Here is a 20,550-nt window from a genome sequence, read left to right on the forward strand (position 1 = left end):
TTTCACAGCTTCAATGAAAATCCATAGCCCTTTCTGGGAGGAGGAATTCCATTAGATAATAGATATGGAATCCATCTCGATTCCCCACCTTATCTTCTCCCAGGGTGAGGGATCAATACTGGGGCTTCAACTCAACTGCCAACAATAACAGGAAATTGATGGGACAGCGTAAGCAGTGTGGAGGTCCAGTAATGGCACTTTCTTGGCCACCTCTGTAATGCAAATCAGAGGGGGAGTTAATTGGTGAAAGGCTGCTTATAGTAATAAGTAGGAATGGGAGCTGATGTTGGGAGTTCATGAACCAACACAGATTAGGTTGTTGATTGTTTGGAAAATCACTGCAGTTGGAGAAAATATACACAATTACAAGACAGGTACTGTTTTACAGTACAAACAAAAGAGCGGAGATTGACAGAAAGAACTCATGCAGAGATGTCCAGTTATCTGAACACATGGGTGTGGACACAGTAATGGCATCTAATTTTCCACAGAGCTGCCGAGGTTTCCTGTCGGCATTGCCAGGTGCTGTGTTTACAGAGACTGTTGCATGGCAACACATTCCAAACAGTATTAGGATATGAGGACAAAGGAGCAGTGGTGAGGTGAGTGTGCGGTCAGGTGCTACATAGGCTATATAGATAGTGGCATACTGATACTGCTCACAGAGGGACCTGGGCGGTTCCTGTCTTACACAAGGATGAGTCATTTTGTGTTTGTGTACAGTAGGTCCCATATGTGGCAACATATGGGTGGTTTGTGGTTGGGAGGTTTACATGGTCATCGTGGTCCAGAGTTCGTTCTCACTGAGATGTTTGCACAGCTAAAACACCACCTATTGCGTCATGTCACAGAGGGGAGTCAGCAAGAGAATGAGAGCATGAATGACCGCAAAGAAAACGGCAAATATTTTCAACCTGTGTTTGTCCGGGCCCACGAGCACCCTTTTGCTTTTGTGCCTAAAGCCACTGAGCATCTCTGCAGGACCATTTGGGGTCTTGGTGCCATTGCTCACACTTGATGGAGTGGAGAGCAACACACTCTTTCTTGTTCGCTGGGATTTTTACCTGGCAACTCTTTCATCACAAGTCACAGCATCTGCACCCTTTAGGCTCAATGACACCAGTAATTCATTCACTCACAGCCCACTTACACTAACTGTGAGTGAGGCAGTGTTGAGCAGCATCTGGATGAGATTGTCATAGATGTGCCTGGTCTCATTCCATAACTAATCCTGTTTTGTGATCTCTGCACTGTAAGGATAACCCCCAAACCTCATACCCCACACCACTGACCAGACACAACCAGCAGGTGGTGCTGTCTTCTGTGGTATCACCATGTTTTCTATGGTTTTTAATATTTTGCCCTTTTTTATCCAATAAAACCATCCATCTATCGTGGACACCTCACTGTATGTCCAATGTGGACATACAGATAATTGAGATACACATGATTAAAAGTTGTGAGCAACACGCTTTTCCCTCTGATCTCTGTGGTTGTCTACATTATCTGAAGTAATAGAGTCAGATCTTCACAGACAAATCCCTGTAATGTCATCCACAGCGCTCAGGGGAGACCACCCTCATTGGGAGCAGGGTGGTGGGAGCTAATTTCAACCCACACAATAGACTCATCTCCAAGACTGCCTTGTTAGATCACACTATTTCTAAAAGACTCTGTGTGTGTGGGGGGGGGCACATATTAAATGGAGAACTGTAATGTCTGAGCATTGCCACTCTAGGGAATTAAGGTCATGTTTTCATGCCTCTCAAATACTAATAACTGAAGATTGAAGCTTTCCTCTTCATGGACACATAACAGCCCAATGAAGGCCCTGATCGGTCAGAGATCTTCTGAGAGAAGACAGAATGTTCTTGCAGATAAAATCATGCAGCAAAAACAAGTTAGGAGAAAAAGATCAGGATGTGATCTTAGGTTTTGATTGAGTATTGAGTCTTTGTTCCTTGCTCACTCTGTGCCTCGCTCTCCTGCATAATGATGTCATCAGTGGGAAGGTATTTCTCTCAGACACAACCTGTCTGCTCCTGTCAGGGGCCACAGTAACTCGAGCCGCCATGAAAGTCTGGGAGTGAACACCGGTCACTAGCAGACAAGGGCGTTATTTATTTTTTCTGGAGGAGATTCAATACCTCCTCCTGCTGCTCCCCGGCTCAGAGCTCCGTCCTGAACTCCTGAGGCACAAATCACTTGCCCTCCAGAGAAACGCAAGAGGTTGTGAGCTCAGTCACAGTGCCTTGGAGAACTGGAGAGTGGTAGGTTGTATAACATGATTAGTCATTGTTAATGTATATAATAACAGAGATTTGGGATGGCTAAGGCTCTTAAGCAGGCTACAGGCTGTGTTTCTGTTGTTAAGATGCTAAGTAGACATTGTTAGTGTTCCCTTGCAGTGCTAGTGTTATGAATGCCCTCTTCCCCTCTAGTCCCCTTCAATTCCACAATTTTCATATGAAGGAAGTCCACAAAAATCACATATGCTCTAAAATGTATATACATGAACATGCAGTGTTTTGTCCAACATGATTATGATGATTTCTTGACTATGTGTACCATATGGTTTGTATATGTATACATTTAGTATCCCAGTATATTTCAGTGGTTAGTTTGTCATTTAACAGATTCTAAACTACCACATACAAAACATATACTGTAAGTATATTCTTGAATGAAATATGTTTGAAAGGCGTCGTAATAATGTAAGCCAAAATGCACAAGTTTTGAATTTACATGTTTACAACATATATGATTCTAATTTATGTTTTTCATATGAGTATATTCAACTGCATCAGAGGGTCTTAAATGTGAAAAGCAGGGAAATGGCTTCCAGCCAACATCTACTTTCAAAATCTCACCACAATCTCACAGTGCAGAAACTGTTTCTTTCATGGACTGAAAGACTCAGGGTTTGTTTTAAACAGGAGGACATTTTAAAACCCACAAATATTCTTCTAACATCTGTAGTTTCACAAAAGGAATTGAGTTAGCACAACAACGACAACAAGTGGTGGTTATTACCATTTCATGTTCAGAACAGGCATTGTTTCCATGCACACTGCAAATGTTTTAGAGCATGTACACATGAAAGGCTGAACCCCTTTAACTACCAAAGAAAATCCAGTTGCCTTGACACCTGCAGCCACACTAAAGTGGAAATTTCTGTGAGCTTGCTGTGCAACTGCAAACAACCCCAGTGTCTTAGGCCATTCAGCTTTTTCATGAACTCCCTCCAGGATCAGCAAATACTAAATGCATCTCAAGAATCTGTGTTCTTGAGGATGAGTCACCATGACCAGTATGTTGGGACGCAATAGGACCATTGAAAACCAGGAGAGCATGAGTCAACATGGCAAGGATGGAAGCACAACAAATGTCATAACAAAGTATTTATATCTTTAAAAACTGTTTAAACTTTGAAGAGGTTGTGATACCAAGAGACCCATAACAGAAAAATACTTGTAAGATAAAATGATCAATCATATACAAGATGAATTACTTATTTTTAACATATTTACTGCATCTTTGTATGAATGAGAAAGTGGGGAAAAAATTAATGAAGATGAATTACTCACACATCAGCAGAAAATACACCACAAGACACAACATTTAACATGCAACACTGCAACAAATCCTTGCTTGAAAACATGCCCATGCCTAAGCATTCTGAGTTGGGAGTGCAGAAATCGATTGGCTTAAAAGGTTATGCGAATCAATACAAAGTTGTTTTGGGCACCAGCGCTATTATATTAATGTCATCCTGAGAAATAGGCTCTAGCTTAGGTGGCTTGTCTGCCAGCCTGTTTTCCTTTTTAACTCCAGTCACAAGATCCTTGTTACAATGGAAAGATTGCTACTGAAAGCTGTTTTAAATGGCAGGTTATGAGTGGTGTTTTGAATGGGAAGAGAATACTAGAATAAAAGATGAATACTGACTATATATAATACCAAAAAAGTCATCTGTTACTCCCTTCCAGCCTTGCACCAGACTTTGGTATCAGTGTAACGCAACAAGCAGGTAACCTACAGTGTGTGCATGTGTGGAACTGAATAAACTGAATTAATAATGTTCTAAGTCCTCGTGAGAGCTGCTCTGTGACTAGTGAGGTAGCTAGTTGTGCAGTCAAGGATGACACAGAGGTTGAAGTGGTCACACAATCACTCAGCTCTCTCCCTATATCCCTCTGGCACATGTTCTTCTCAAGGTCAGATCCTGTATTGCATAATAACGTTTAAAAAAAAAAAGGCTCACACATACGCATGCATGCAAACACGCAACAATGAGGGGAAGAAGAAGCCAACTAAAAATAGCACCATCACTGCAGCCATCACCCCCAAGCATCGGACCACCACTCTTCACTTCACATCTCATAACTGATGAGTCCTGCTTCAGATGCAGCCAAGAGTTCCTGAACTGAACGTTGACCTCAAGTGACCTCATGCTTTAGTGAGCATAAACAACCATGAAGGAATACATGTTCCTTATTTCTACCAGTGGTGTGGAAATAACCAATGACACTCATGTGTTAAAGCACAAAATCTCCTCACCCACCTTCCTCTGCCTTTTCTCTCCTTTCTTACCCCCCTCCCCCTATCATTCCCCTCTTCTCCTACTCCTTCGCATGGCCTCAGGGAGCTGTTAGCTATTTGGATGCTGGCGCTCTATTGTGAGCACTCATTGATTGCCTCTGTGCTCCCCACAGCCAGTCGGGCCAGTCAGCATGGGGCCCCGGCTGTCTGCCTTATCTGCCTCTGCTCAGTCGACATACACTGTGAAAAAAACCCAGAAGAGAAATGGAGAGAACGATTGAGAGAGAGAGAGAGGGAGAGAGAGAGAGAGAGAGAGAGAGAGAGAGAGAGAGAGAGAGAGAGAGAGAGAGAGAGAGAGAGAGAGAGAGAGAGGGAGAGAGAGGGAGCATTTATAAAAGGCTGTCCAAGCTTCCAGAAGCCAGCAGTTGTGTCATCTGTGTTCTGTCCCTCTCCCACTCTCTCTCTCTTTCTCTCGCTCAGCTCCTTTTTCTTCTCGCAGCCAGAGACAATCAATGGTGTACTCAACCAGACTTCTCTTGTCTTGTTTTAAAATAGTGCTCTTCTGCCTTTTCTCTGCAGGAGATGATCCATTTACTGCCCCACATCTTGTCCTGAACATTAACCCTTGTTTTCCATCCTCTTCCGTCAGTCACTCGGGTCAATCAGTGGTATCACTTTCACACAAAAAAATCGTAGTTTTTTTAATGGGATATACTACATGGGCTCAAACCGCGTTTAACCATTCGTAGCAGGCTATTGATCATGCGTTCATACCGAGTTGTTGCCATCAACTCAAGGTTAATGCTGGAATGATTAATCGATTATGCAATTAGTCAATCAAAAGAAAATTGACAATTAAATTTGATAATTGCTTAATTGTTTACGTCATTTGTAAAGCAAAAATGCAAAAAACAAGCAATTTGAAGATCAAATCTTTGGGCTCTGGAAAATTGTGATGAGTTGTTTGTCTCTATTGTCTGACATTTAATAGACTAAACAATTAATTGATTAATTAAAAAAAGATGAATTGATACAATAATCACTAGTTGCAGCCTTACTCAAGGCTGAAGGTTTCCAAATGTGGTTTCTAATACATCACATCTAAAACACACAATCATCTCTATTGAAGACCTCATAAACAGGAATGTGGAATTTCACTGCCATTAAAGGGGCTCACTGCAGAATTGTTTTGTTTGTTTTCATAGGATTTCTCTTCCTTCTTTGGTCACTTAATGAAAGGCTAACGCAATGACTCACACCATACAATTATGTTGAAGGGTCTTTGCAGAATTTATGGCGGAAATGGCTTGAGATTGTTGCTTATCTACTGTACTAGAGTTATTTTTATTATTATTATCATTCTACTACAGTTACCATATGGCAATCATGTGATTACCATAGTAATCCTTGTGGAGCCTTTAATATATCAGAGCAACAGTGCTGGACCTTTGTAAAACGTTGGTCTGGAGCAGTGTCACTGACCAGGGTCAGAAAACCCATTTACTCTATGGAAAACATTGTTTTGTTTTTCTTGGTCCTTGCTTCAGTGTGAAAGAGGTATCAGTCAATCAGTCAGCCACTCAATCACTCTGTACTCCTGACGATAGAACTTGTTTATTAGTATTTCAGTGCAGTGTTTTCAGCAGCATGAGCCTCATGGTGGCGAAAGCAGGGTGGCACTGTAAACAACCATCACACCTCTCTGTGAACGGGAGAGCTGATGTCAGCGCAACTGAAAGTCTCCCTCCATCATGTAGCTACAGGAAACCACGGCAGCATCCATCACTCCTCCTGCTGCCTCTACACAGAGAAGCCTTGTCGCCAGCACAAAGCCTACAGCAAGGTGGCCAAGAGAAATGTACATCATTTGAACGCGAGTAGGAAGCCAAGTCTGGCCTTGATCGTCACCAATGTTCTAAGCTCTAAACAGTTTTCATGTGTTGATTTAATACACTCCAACACAGTGCAATATGTATTAACCTTGTCAGAGCATGCTTCATTGAGAGTCCCCTTTGTTCTCCTTTGATGCATTCATTCAGCCCTTTGAAATACTACGTGTATGAAATTATACACAGAGCCAAGTCACCCCACCTATAATCCATCCATCTTGTTGGCAGCCATCTGGTCATATTATTTTGGAAAGGCTGAGGCGCACGCCTTGCTATGAAAGCGAAGACTTCTGTCGACAAACCATTGTTTGAACTAGAGAGTGACCCAACCGGCTGCGGGCCCCTGACACCCGTAACAGGCCTTGTCACCTTAAGTTGGTATTAAACAAAAACTTGATGGATGATCCAGAACATATAATATTATGATAAAACTGAAACCTAAATGGCAAAAGCCATCAATGGGTCTGTCAGTTGTTGATCCAAAGCTCTGGGGGAACAGTAATAGAGAAACCTATACTTGTCTCCTATTAAATTAAAAAAAGGCCCAAATTGTCTGACGACAAAGCTAGATTTTGGGAAAAACCCTGCATGTAGTGTGAACATGTGTCAACATCAATATCACGGTTGCAACTAGGCAGGTGAAAAACATCAGTAACAGACGCAGAGACATGGGTCATCTCAACAAGCCATTTCCAGAGAAAAAAAAATCTGATCATGAGTTCACAGCTACAGCACTGTGACACTGACTGCCAGAGCTGGTGATGTCACTGGCCGCATTTCTCCCCCATCAGTGCGGATAGCTGCTTCAACCAGGGTGTCCTTGAGACACTGTGCTAGAGACACCCACCCCCCCAGCCCCTCCCTGCCGATACCCTGTTCAGGCCCTCACTGCATCAGTGTCAGGAGCCCTGCAGGCAGGAAGCTAATAAGGATGGCAGCCCCTTCCTCCCCTTCAAAGAAGCCAGGAGCCTGGGCCAGGAGCTGCTGACAGGAATTTGACCCCTGGACTGATGACATTATGTGACGGGAAATTGTGAATTACCTTTCAGCAGACCTAATCTTGTCACCTTTATTGATGATCTTGTATCTAAATGTATCAGCCACAGGAAATAAAGTGTTTGTAAAGTGCACACACAGGCCTACTTTTGCTGTGTGTTTTTTTATGATGGTTTATTTGCAGTGACTTATCTGCCACCCCGAAGTTCTTTTTAGTATTTTTTCTGCAAAAAAACAAAACAGTGAAGAAATCCTGTGTGCAGGCACAGCATGAGGAGTGAGTGATTCTATCTGATGCACTGCGAGCTGAGCGGCCCTCCCTCTGGGCAGTTCAGCCTTGCCTGACAAGGAGGAGAGGGAAGAGCTTGTGTGCTGGCGTGCGTGAGTGCGTGCGTGCGTGTGTGCGTGTCGGGAGGGGAGACATTGTTCCTTGACGTCACCGCTCAGCCCAGCCTGCCGCTGCTCTCAAACACGTCTTTGTTATTCCGAGGCTTCCACCGGAGACCGGCCATCCGCAAAACACGGAGCCCCGCCTGCAGACCTGCTGGAGCGGGGCGCAGGTTGCAAAGGTTCACACACATGTGGGAACTTGTAAGTGAAATATACAACAAGTCAGGGCAGAGATTTTTATAGTTTAATATTACTACTTACTGCAAACAATATTCCTATATATACAGTATATATACTGTATATCCTTATTATTATTATTATTATTATTATTATTAGCAGAAGTAGTAGTATTACACAACTAGAAACCTTATTATTTAGTTTATTTAGTCAATTGTTAACAATAAAATAATAACAGGAAATACATTTGAGTTAAAGTAAAATCGATCAATAATAATGCTATTATTATTATTATTATCAATATTATTATTGTTATTAAGAGCTTAAACTAGTTGATTAGTTGATTAACAGAATATTAACCAGCAAAAATTTTGATAATAATCGATTAATTGTTTAAATCAACAACAATGCCAAACACTGTCTGATTCCATCGTCTCAAATGTGAAAATTTGGTGATTTACTTTGCCTTATAGGATATTAAATTGAATATATTTTGCTTTTGGAAGTATTTTAATACAAAACCTAGGGAAAACCTCTGGGAAATTGAGATGGGCATCTTTCACTATTTTCTAACATTATTAAGATTAACATTATTATTATTATCATTAACATAATTAACATAACATGATTATTTGAATCATTAATGTAATGAAAATAATATTTTTTGCAGCCCTATATTATTATTATTGTTGTTTTGTTTTAATTGTGTTATTAATATGCCATTGCCGTTTATGTATATTCTAAACATATTTTGTGTTTCATTTATTTTATTTTTAACAAATAGCTAAAACCCTCACTATTGTTGAATTAATTAATAACTACTGGTTTGATTACACCAGGCAGTATTGAAGCAACACCGCTGTAATGGTACAGAAGCAGACAATAGCTGGAGCTGCGAGCTGCACTCCGCTCCAGTGTGAAATGTGCTGTTAGCAGCCTATTAGCGCGTGGTTACACCTTTACACTCGGTGTCCTTCCGCGGGAATCTAGGTCGCATTTTCATACCAACCGCCGAGCACGGCTCTCTGGTAACTGAATAGCCAGTGTAATCTGACACTTCAACTTGCCGTGCTCTACGGTAGTTGATTCAGTCAGTCACTCACACCGTCTCCGGGGCTCTCGCATCGTCTTTGTGAAGTGGAGCGAGCGAGAGAGAGGAGCACCGTAAACACGAGGTTTGGAGAAACAATACGCGGATTTGCCACTGAGGTCCTAGCTGAAAGTAAGTTTCGCGCGTGGTTATTTTTTGTTGCAAAGCGAGGTTTGAATGTGTGTGCGTGTTTCCCAAGATGGGGTTTGCCTCCCGCTGGACAGATAGTACCTGCTAACAATGAAGTGACCTCCTGGAAACCTTTTAACAGCCGCTGATGAACTCGTGTCGAGGGGCGGGCGGGGGGGGCAGAGTCTGGTTGCGTGAGCGGTAACGGAGAGCGTTTAAGCGGCGTAACATCCAGGCTTATGTGTTCTGTATATCCCATGTTTCTGGCTTGTGTAGACGAGTTGCGCTGGAGCGAAATAGCCAAAGTGAGTGTGTCTGCTGGGTTATGTCAAGATAGGTGCATGCATTTTGTGAAGACGCTAGATAGGAATGTGCGAGTAACTCAGTGATTGCATGTGTGTGGGGGTGAATGTCTCGTCTCGGTCGATCAGCTGATGGCTCGGTTGATGCTAAACTGAGAATGTATGTCACTTAGCTAACAGTCAGCAGTGTAACTGGGCTTGTTGACTCCCTTCAAGGCGGTTATCGGCTACCTGTTGTAATGCAATTAGCAAGCATGTCCATATGTTACTCTGTTGTGTTCTGTTAAACTACACCATGTAATGCAGCTTCAGTGACATTTGCCACCTTGATGCTCTGATAACACTGATTGTGTTGATTGGATCCGCTCAGGGATCATTCAAAGATAAGTAGCTCCCAATGTGAAGTCATTGGGACCCTCAGGGGCCCTTAATGGGACTATAGTGGGCTCTCTAGTAAACTACAGAAATAGTAAAGAAATACTTTACTTTCACAATGAATTTAATGCATATTTCTATTAGACAATGATCAGGTGTGACTGTAATGTCAAGTGTCCACTCTCTCCATTGATTTACATGCACTGAAACCCTCACTGCACACACACCCTTAACGTTTCAGTACAAATTAGTCTATACATACATACACGTTTTCTAAGCCCTTCTGCAGCCGAGTGTGGATGAGCTGCTTGACTCAGCGCAGCCCTCTGCCTTAAGTATGATGGACCCTCCCCGTAAAAATTCCTCCCATCTGGATGTGAGGCCAGTCGGGGCAGAGCTCAGCAGAGAGGGGGCTCCCGACGGGAGGAGGAAGAGAAGGAGGAGGAGACTGCCACTCTTTCATTACCGTGTACCCTGCTACAGGACAGCTAAACTTTGGGGGGGGGGTGAAAAAGAGCCTTCACCCTCCTTAGTAAGGCGCTGACGTTAAAGTGAGTGTGACTAGGAGCAGATCAGCAATCCTTTTCTATTGCTATAGAGTTGTGGAGTTTTGTGATACCAAAAATGTTCAGCAATATATAATCTATACCCAGTCATATATTACTGACTGTGCACATAAGATAACAAGTTAATATGCAGATCAGGTATCCTTCAAACACCACAAACTTAACTTCAAACTCTATTTAAGATCAATGTTTTAAGAATTGTTTAAAACACTCATGATGAAGGTCCAGAGGGACCAAAATGTTAGTATGATCAATAAATTGTGATGCTGAGCAAGAGCAGTGTAATGGATCTTCTTTTCTCAATCCTTTAAACACCTAAAAGCCCTGTGTCCTAAAAAATCTCACACAGTTTCGACTAAAATGAAACATTACAAGTTGAACACAGTCAATATTTATTGGCAGTAGCAGAGTATTTTATTGGATTGCAGGTGTTCATGGTATTGTGTCCACCCCCTGTATGTCAGCCTAAGACAGTGTGTAAACAGATTTTGGATGGGTGCACCCTCCAGTGTCTCCTTCCTTGGTAATTTAAATTGGTGATGTAATGAAATTGTTTCAGCAGCAACACTTGTCAGCCGCTCCACATTAATTAGTGCTGTTCGACTTTTTTTTGGTCCTTCTGACGAACCGAAGCAGCATTAAGTCATCTCAGCGGAGCATGAACAAGGAGGCATGCACGTTCAGAGTAGGTTACCTGATAAATTGTGAAAGAAAGAGGGCAAGGAATTAAAGCCATCTGCAACTGTTTGAAACTTGGAAGTGTGTGTGTTTGTGTGTGTGTGTGTGTGTGTGTATGTGTGAGTTTTCTTTCCTTCTGTTGTCCCTCCTGGGGCCTCTCTGCAACCAGCCAGCAAACCAGGCTGTGAGACAAGACAGAAGAGTGTCTGATTCACTAAACAGGCTAAAGGCTCCGGTAGACTCACTTTGAAATCAAATTTGTTTTTTTTGTGTGTGTGTTTTTTTTCAAAGGCTGATTAAGAAGGTGCTGGGTGCAAATGCAAGTATGCTCACTGAGACTGGATTGTCTGTCTCTGCGCCATAATGTGAAGGAGATGATGTCGGGAAAATAATCAAATCTTAAACAGCGACAGAAAGGCAACGCTGGCAGCACTACAAGTTGCAGCTAAACATGAGGAAGAAGACACATGTTTATATGCAACAGTATGTTTGTTCCCTAAACCAAACAAGGAGACAGAATGGAGAGATTACTCTCTTCCAGTAACAGTGCTATTAGCCAATATGGCTGTTTGAAAATATTGGCTATATGTATCCGTTATCAGTGTATCAAAAATCAGAGCTCTCATAACTCTTATCACCATCTCTTTATTATCATTCAGTCATTTTTAATAAATCAGGCTGCAACAAGTTAGGTCACAAATTCAAGTATCAGTTTCAAACACCTGCAGCTATTCACCAAACTCTCAGGATGATTATTCACAGAAAGCATTAAGATAGTGAGTGCACCTTGCTCCCTATATTTGCACTTCTGTGAAGCAGCAAACTAATACTGATTAGAAGTATGTACAAGAAAAAACAACTAATTACTTGTGTCTGAGTAATTAGCTTTTTGTTACTCAGCAATTTACCAAGTTGCACAGTCTTTGCTGCTGTTTACTGTGTGTCGGCACAGCTGCAGCCTGCTAAGTGCTTAAAACCTGGCGAACGCTAATCAATGTTTTGACAGCCTGACATTTCATCTAACTGTTCGTGCTGGTTTGAGGAGTGCTGTGAAATACTTGCTGCCTGTTAACTTGACATGGATTCTTGTAGTCTGGTGTCTCGCCATCAGCCCAAACCCACCCAGTCGTGTCCCGAGCAGAAGTCAGCCTTTGTTTCTGTCTCTCTCTCTCTCTCTCTCTCTCTCTCTCTCTCTCTCTGTCTCACTTGTGGTTGAACTTGGCAGCACTTTCCATCTAGACTGAGCCTTTGTTTTCAATGTGCCTATTTTGGTCTTTTAATAAGGAAAAACTTGTGTTGCCTCAGAACATTTTAAAGTCTAATTTTCAGAAGGGCTTAGAGGGAGTTACAACTTGAAATGTTTGAGCTGAGGTTGTGCCCTCGTGTCAGACACTTAACTACTTCCTAAACGTTGTTGTAATTCTACCCATGAGTCTGCAGCTAAGCTCTTTTCAAGTTGAAACCTGGTAAATGCAGTGTAACTAATAAAGAGAAAATGAAGCGCCCAGCAGATGTAACTCATCCTGCTGACTGACTGTGATGACATCAGTTTGGTATAAAGATCCAAAAGTGGACCAACATGAAGCGCAGGGATAAGAAAACCTCAATTCCACATGTCTGTCACCACTGTCCTCCAAGCTGCAAACCTTGCATTGTGGTTCGGCTTGTGGCTGAAACATGGTTGGTTTAAACTCCTTAGGTGGCTGAGAAAGTCAGGAGAGTCATTGTGAATAATGCTCAGTCCTTGGCATTTTAACCTTAAGTAGCAGCAGACATTGTTTGGCCACCAACTGTAGAGAACTAGCTGTGCTGGACTGCTTTCTGGTGCGTGAAACAGGGCGGTGTTGTTAAGTAACGTTTGCACTCAGCAAAACCCTTCCTTGAATAAATAAAGATTTTGCCAAAGGTATATTCACTTCTCACAAGGCTTTTGTCAAGTTCTCCGTGTTAAACCAGTTTAATGTGTCTTTGTCATTTGTTATGTAGTTGACAGATATCTGTTTAAGTGGTATAATATGGGCATAACATCAACTTAACTCGTGTTTCTGAAGAGCCGTCACTTCAACCTTGAGCCCTCCCAACATCAGGGAGACTTCTAAGTGTTTTTTTTTTTTTGAGACAAGAGAGTGAAACAGAGGGCAGAGAGGGAGGGAGAGAGTGAAGAGAGAAGTTGCTGGCCCACCCCTGTCACCGTCTCATGCATGTTTGATTTGATGTTCTTTGAGAAAGGAGTGCAGGGGACGTCACAATGGCCAAGTCCTGTTCCCATCCGTAGAGAGGCTGGGGCCCTTGAATCATAAATGACACCTGGCCTCACCAGGAACAATATGAGAGTCGGAGCCCGCACAGGAGGAACAAAATGTTCCCTCTATCCATCCATCTATTCGCCCACCGCTGCCGCCTGCACTCAAGACTTCTCACCATCGCAAGCAATTACCCTCACTTTTTTTTTTTTTTTTTTACTGCTGATGAAATCCTCACAGAGCCTGTCTCAGCTGTGTGTCTGTGTTGGTGAGGCGGAGAGAGAAAGGGGTAGCGATAGAGAGAAAAAGAGATAGTATGTGTCTGAGTGAGTGGCGTTGGCGTGTGTCTGTTTGGCTTGTAAATCCTGTTTAAGCTAAACAAACTCATTGTCCTCATCCTCCAACTGCGTGCTCTGTGTGTGATGTGTGTTTGCTTTCCCCCTCCCTCCTTTCTCCTCGTCTCTCTCCCTCTCCTTTTGAGTTGTAAGTACAGTCACTAATTAGTCCCCTCTCCCTCTTCATGCTGGGTCAGTGGGTTTACGGTTTCAGCACTGATCTGCTGTGTTTGCCTTGTCTCTCCTGATACCGGAGCATGCCTGCAAGCCAGTGCAGACTGCAGCCTCCTCCAAGAGGTCTTCACACCTTACACAGTGTCCCACATGGGTTCATTTGCCAGACAGCCACTCAGGACTGTGCTCGGGCTCGCTCTCATGCAGCTTGCCCGGCGCTTGAGTTTATGCCAGGTATCAGACTAACCAGTCCAGCAAAGAGCTGTGCCTGCTGGGTTGAGTCAATAAGTTAAAACCTGTTATGTTCTCAAACAACAACAATGCTTTTTGCAGAGGATTCCAGATTATATGAATTAGACACAGCAACTACACAGCATGTTGCAAATCTTTCTAGCTTATAGCATAGAATTAATCTTTTTCCAAAGATAATATGCCACATGCTGTATTTATAATATCATTTGTGCTATAAACAGTCTCTTGTCTAGTTGGCACTGTTGTCTCTGAGTGCATGGGGATGTTGATTTTCTGGTGGAGGTTGCGTGGGAAATGGAGAGTGATGGCAGAGATTCTCTGAAGGCGGTCGAAGTGTCTCCAACTTGGCCTCCAGGGATACATACTTCCTTGTTTTCCGACAAAGTAAATTAACAAGGATTTACTAATGCAAAAGGACAGGATTTATTCTTCGCCTGCTATGTCAGTTATGAGGGGGAGAGGGAGTCGTGCATTATCTGCTCTCAAATAATGCTAATTCTTACACATGCATAGAGTGCAAATGCTGAAATGTGGTAGATACCAAACAGCTTTCATTTTTCTTTGCAGAGGCACGTATTACATGCAAATAATAAAAAGTTTATTTTGCCAATGAGGATTTAGGGCAGGGGGAAGGGTGGACACTAGATGTTGATTTTTCACTTGTGTTTTCGGTCTGTTGATGAAGGAGAGCCCCACAAGTGATATTGGCGTATAATCTTGAGCTCCACTGCCCTACTAAGACTGCTTTCTTACTGCTTTTCGACATTGCTAAGTGACAGAAAAAGTCTATTACTCTGTGCAGTGTGTTTGCCCGCTTGGTGCCCTCCCCTTGGTTTTGACACTGGCGGTTGAGCCAGGCGCTTTCCCAGGGTTCTAAGGACTGACATCCCTTTCATTTTCCCGCCTGGGCGGCTCAGATAAAGGGGCATATTTTAAACCTCTGTGTGGATACACCAACTGTAAAGAGAGATGGGCTGGTGGGCCGGGGCTGAGCTACAGCATTAACTTCAGAGAGAGAGAGAGAGAGAGAGAGAGAGAGAGAGAGAGAGAAATAAAGAAGTCCGCTTTATTAAACAGTGATCTCAGCAATTTATAATATATGGTTTAAGCACTATAACTGGCTGCAGACCTGACTTTGCAAATATCACAAACATTATCTGCAATCGCACTGCAGATAACCCACCTCTCACATTTATCCCTGGTCTGTTACAGGGGCAATGTGTTTCACCACTTTTTTCTAATCTTCCCGTTACAAGTACGTCCTCCCAGCAAACCAAAGCCACGTTGGAAGCCATCGTTTATCATATCAGTAATGAGACCAGGCTAATCGTGTGTATTCCGGAGACAGCAATGATACACTGCTTTGCGCTTGCCAGGGATCAGCCTCTAAACAATGTTTATCATTGTCTCCCAGGGCTCTTTAATTATCTGGCAAACATTATTGACAAAACAGCAAGGGTCCCTCTGTTTTATGATTTTGAACGATGCTTACTATTCACAAATATGTGTGCTAGATTTTAAATTTTACATACTTAAGATTGCATTTGACAAAAAAAGATAGTATTAGATAGATTGTAGATAGATTGTATTAAAAAAATAATTTTAACTTAAACATGTTTTGATGGAAGTTTTTTGTGCATCTAGCATCCTTTATAGTATACATTTTGTAGAAAGAGATGAGTGACGAACACAAGGTGAGAGAGACATTTTTGCAGTTCCAAAAACACTGTTAAGTGTCTCTGTCTGTTAAGTGACAAGAAGAGGGATGGGCTGTACAGAAAATATGTTTAACTCGCTCCTCCATTTTTCTTGAATCATGCTGAATTACTTTGGTCCAGACTGAAAATATCTCAGTAACTCATGGTTACATTCATGGTTCCCAGATGATGAATCCTAAGGACTTTGGTGATTCTCTGACTTTTCTTCTACAGCCACCATGAGGTTGACTTCTGTGGTTTTGAGTGAAATATCTCTCAAGGCCTGTTGGATGGATTCCCATGGAATTTGCTGCACACATTCAAGCCTCCAGGATAAATTGTAATCAATTTGGTGATCCCCTGACTTTCATGTAGTCCCACCATCAGGTCAAAATTTTAATTTGTCCAATACTTTGGTTTGTGACCAAATACCTGCAAAACTAATGACATTTCTGTCAGCCTCAGCTGTACTTTGTGTTTATTGCTAATTAGCAAATGTTAGCATGTTAACATGCTAAACTAATGTGGTAAACATGGTATAAACATTATACCATCTTAAGTAACTAGCTAATTTTTCCTTTGAAAACTAAATTAGTTTCTTTTTTTGTGTTTTTTCAGTCAATTTTCAAGTAATAGGCTATCCAGTAAGTAGTAAGTAAAGTTGTAATGGAACTTGTTAAGAGCTCCTCTGTGTCTTCTCCTGTCCCAACAGCTTCCCATTACTTCAGATTATGTACATTAGCAGCATCTAATACAGTTATTACACATCTCAGCCATATTGCTCTCACAGCCATCCTATAACCTTTGCTTGGCTGCCCGGTGGGAGCTGAGTGGAAGCTGAATGGCATATGTTGACATTGTTAAAGATACACGTGAGGAGGTCACATGTTTCATGTCTGACTCATATATTTGGAGGAGTAGGGAGGAGTACCCACAACATCTTGAGGCCGTTGCTCAATATCCCGCTAATATGTGTGGCTACAGTCTGAATGGAGCAAGATGATGTCTCAATAACAACAGCAGACAGACATGGCTGTGAAATATGAATTCGGGCCAAACAGTATGTTACCTACCCCCACACATTTACACACGCACCCCCATCCTCTTCTCCTTGTCATGTCTCTGTAACCATGTCTCTCCGGATATCAAATCAACATGATTGTATAACAAGAGAGGAGGTGTGTCTCATTGATGTTTGCATGAAATCACCGTTGCTGTGTGTGTTTGTGTGTGTGTGTGCATGTTGCCATGCGTGTGAGAGCAAGAGAGAGGGAGATGGGGGTAGTAGCAGCAGTGGTGGCTTGGGCTGAGGTCCTGCCCTGATTTTCTCTGGAATTCCTTTGTTTTTGGAAGCCAGAAAGGGGGAAACTGAATCTGTGTAGCCCGAGGGTCTCTGCTCCTTGAGAATTCTCCGCACACATCTCTCTGCCGCCAGCCCTGATGGTTTTAGGGGTGGCTCTGTTTTCAAAGCTACAACAGCCAAGGTGTTTTTCACCTTCCAGAAAAAGGAGACCGGGGGTGAGGGGGTGGGGGGTGGGGGGGGGCGATGACTGAACCAGGCAAAGCGTCTCAGGCCTGGAGGGACTGATGCTACTCAAACATAAATTTGCTCCATATTTCAGGGCTACGGAAATGAAAGTCAAATGTAGATCCTGTCACTCAGGGCACAAAAGATACCTTTTCTATGAATATGGATGTAAAACACAAGCAGAAAAAGCACTTCTTTTATTAAAAAAGTAATAATAATGAAAAGTGTGGTGCAATGATTGCCTAATGTTTTCCATTTTTAACGATCCTCCTTTGCAGATTAAAGAAGTGTTTTTCATGGCCACTGGAAAGGCCAAGGCTGCTGTAGAAATGTTAGCTCCTTCTGCTAGCTGAAATTTTCACTTCACATTCATGGCTCATTAAATCTGATAAACCTTGGGTAATGGTGTTAAAATTGTACAAAGGTATCTCCATTTACTCCGTGCCGCAAGTTTTCCGTGACCAGATCCTTATCTGGGGGTCTGTCGCTTTAAGTAACTAACTTCCACAAAGCAGTGCTTTTCCCTCGCGTTTGAAGGGGGCTCGTGTTGAGCGAGGGGGGAATTGAATAGGCTTGTTGCCTGCCTCCATTGAGCCAGCCTCATTCTTTGCTGTACCCTGGAATGGGGGGGGGGCTCGAAAGAGGGGAGGTGACAGAGAAAAGGGGAATAGGAGAAGGGCTAGGAGGTCTGGTCATGTGAGCAATAATAGTGTTTGCGCTGGTCCCTTTCAGGCTGTCACAGTAAATCTGTTTGACTTGTCACTTTGTAAATCATTACGAAGGCTAAAAGCCTCTCTATTGGATTGTGGTGGAAGGGGGAGGCAGCAGGTTTCCTTTGTGCGTTCTTGACGATGATGATAATCAAGTTTGTTTCTGGCCATCCTGCTGTGAGGCTATAATTAGCTTCCTTCTTTGCTCTTCTCATCTTCTTTTTTGAGTGTTGCTCCTTAAAGCGGAAGTAGAGTGGGAGAGTCATTGTGCGGAGGTCATATGTTGAGTTTTATGTAGAGGCATCAATGGCTTCTGAACACTCTTCTTAAGTATTATCAGCCTTTCTACTGTAGATTCATACACAAGGCTTGCATTCTTTTCTGCCTCGTGCAGAAGTTCATTATTCAGTGTGTAAGAGTCTCCTGCCTGTGCTGAACTGATTTTGAAAAAGGTGTATGTGAGGACTCCTGTTCCTCCCCCAGGTCAGTCTGGGTGAGAGTCACAGCTTGAGGTGTGTCTAGACTTGTAGTGTCACTTTCTGATGAAACTGGTTGCTGTGTGACAGAAACATGACAGAGTAGATCTCGTCCCACCGAAGAAGTCTGCGTGGTGTGACGTCTGATTTCTGAGGGCAAACTCTTCTCACCCCCCTCCCCTCCTTCCGTTTTTCCTCTTCCTCTCTTGCCTCTGTTTTCTTTTCTCTCATGCCATCCATCTTCTCCTCTGTGCTCACCCTGTTCTCCCCCCCCCCCTTCTTTGGTGTGTGTGCCAGCAGCACTCATGACTGGAACAGAGCGCCAGGGCAGACATCTGTCGCACAGTGTCCCTGATCTGATCTGTGGCTCGAAGCATCGGGGTCATGAAGAGTAGCAGTCGCCAGTCCAGACACCGTGGGAGACAATCTGAGAGCTCTATCTCTGTGTTTTGGTCTCTATGTTTCTCTGTCTTTCTCATTAAAATTCTCATTGCACACAGCCGCACACACACCAGGGTATTAAGCTGTTTGTTGTCTCTATGTGGAGCGTCTGTCATTTGGACTGTGTCAAACTGGGCTGGCACTGTCCCATGTCTTCCTGATGAAGCTCTTTCTTAGACTCACAGGTGCAGAGAGCAGAGGGAAATGTCGGTTTTATCAGGCTGTTCGTCAGCTGCAACGATGTGCAGTTGATCTGAAAGGAGAATTTTGACAGTTAAACTGGATCTTTGTGCCTGGGGCAGTGCCATTAATGACAAAACCAATGACAGAATGAATAAAGGGGTGTTAATTGCGGCTGTTCGGTTGTGTTAGAGAGAGTGTAACTGTGGATTGACGTACACCGTGTCTGCCAAGTTTGATACTTCACATACCTTCTTGAGAGATTAACGGCGGTGTATTGATCCCACTCAGTGTTTTGACATTTATTGGTGTTGCAGTGGTAGCTTTTTCCTCAAAACAGGTGAGTTCATGCCAAGTAACAAGGCTGGTAAATGCTCAGCTCAGAAGGGAAAATATGTCATAATCAAAGGACCACACCAGTGCTTTTACATGTTGTAGCCCCTTAACTACAAATCACTGTATTCTACATGTACATACATTTTCTAACATTTTTAGATTGATTTCCTGCCTTTTAGGCGGCCATTTGTTCTGTTTGTTTCACTAAATTATGAACTCTAACTTGCAGAGACTTTAAACTTGATTGAGATAGCTAATCTATCACAGCACATAGTACTTAGTTGCCCTTAAGTTATGTAATCTAAACGTAGTTATGCAGTTGACAGCAGAGATTAATTCCTCCTGCTGGTGCATTTGAAGATGCTACAGCATCTGAGATTTGAGAGCTACCTTTTATAAAGCAAGAAACAACTAAATTCACATGCTCCTCGTCACATCCATGTTTACTCACTTGCCATTCTGATTTGATTTTCTGACAACACAGCTTGTCAGTGCAATGCTTTTCAGCATTCGACTGTCAGCTCTCAGATGTTGGAGAGTTTTGAAAATGGTCCCTGCAACTGAAATACCACACAACTGTAGAGCAACTTTGATTTAAAAAAAAAAAAAAAAAAAAAAAAAAAAAAAAAAAAGGGATAAAGGTTACAGTAACTGTGATGGATTGTCTATCTTAAATAAGTCTTTACTCTCTCTAAGTTGATTTTCAAGTTGAATTGATGGGCACCAAAGTATGAAGTATGTCTTGTGGTTAAGGGGCTTAAATATGCAAAACCACTAACCTGATAATCAGACTGACTTGCCATTTTGTTTTCACTTCATTATTCCGTATGACGTCATATTCATGTTAGCTGTTTTCTGTCTATTTTGCCTTAACCAATCAGCAGTGACTGGACATCTCGTTGACATATATTTTCAGTCAGCACCACAGTGGTTAGTGGTTGCTGGGAGCAGTTAACGTAACCCATATCATGTTGACTTAAGAAATTAGCAGATTTAAGAGTTGTAATTTAAGGCGATTTACAACAACCTGTGCAGCTGCATCAA

At 42.6% G+C, this 20,550-nt stretch overlaps 1 protein-coding gene across 1 annotated transcript in view; it reads left to right on the top strand.

Annotated features, from left to right (window-relative positions):
• The first annotated feature begins 9,020 nt into the window (after window positions 1-9,020).
• Window positions 9,021-20,550, top strand: part of zmiz1a (zinc finger, MIZ-type containing 1a) — a 102,955-nt gene continuing 91,425 nt past the window's right edge. Inside the window, 1 exon segment of the mRNA XM_044214217.1 lies at window positions 9,021-9,216. The gene's annotated coding sequence lies outside the window, so the exon portion shown is untranslated.

This window comes from Siniperca chuatsi, linkage group LG11 (genome assembly GCF_020085105.1).
Source record: "Siniperca chuatsi isolate FFG_IHB_CAS linkage group LG11, ASM2008510v1, whole genome shotgun sequence".
Taxonomy (NCBI): domain Eukaryota; kingdom Metazoa; phylum Chordata; class Actinopteri; order Centrarchiformes; family Sinipercidae; genus Siniperca; species Siniperca chuatsi.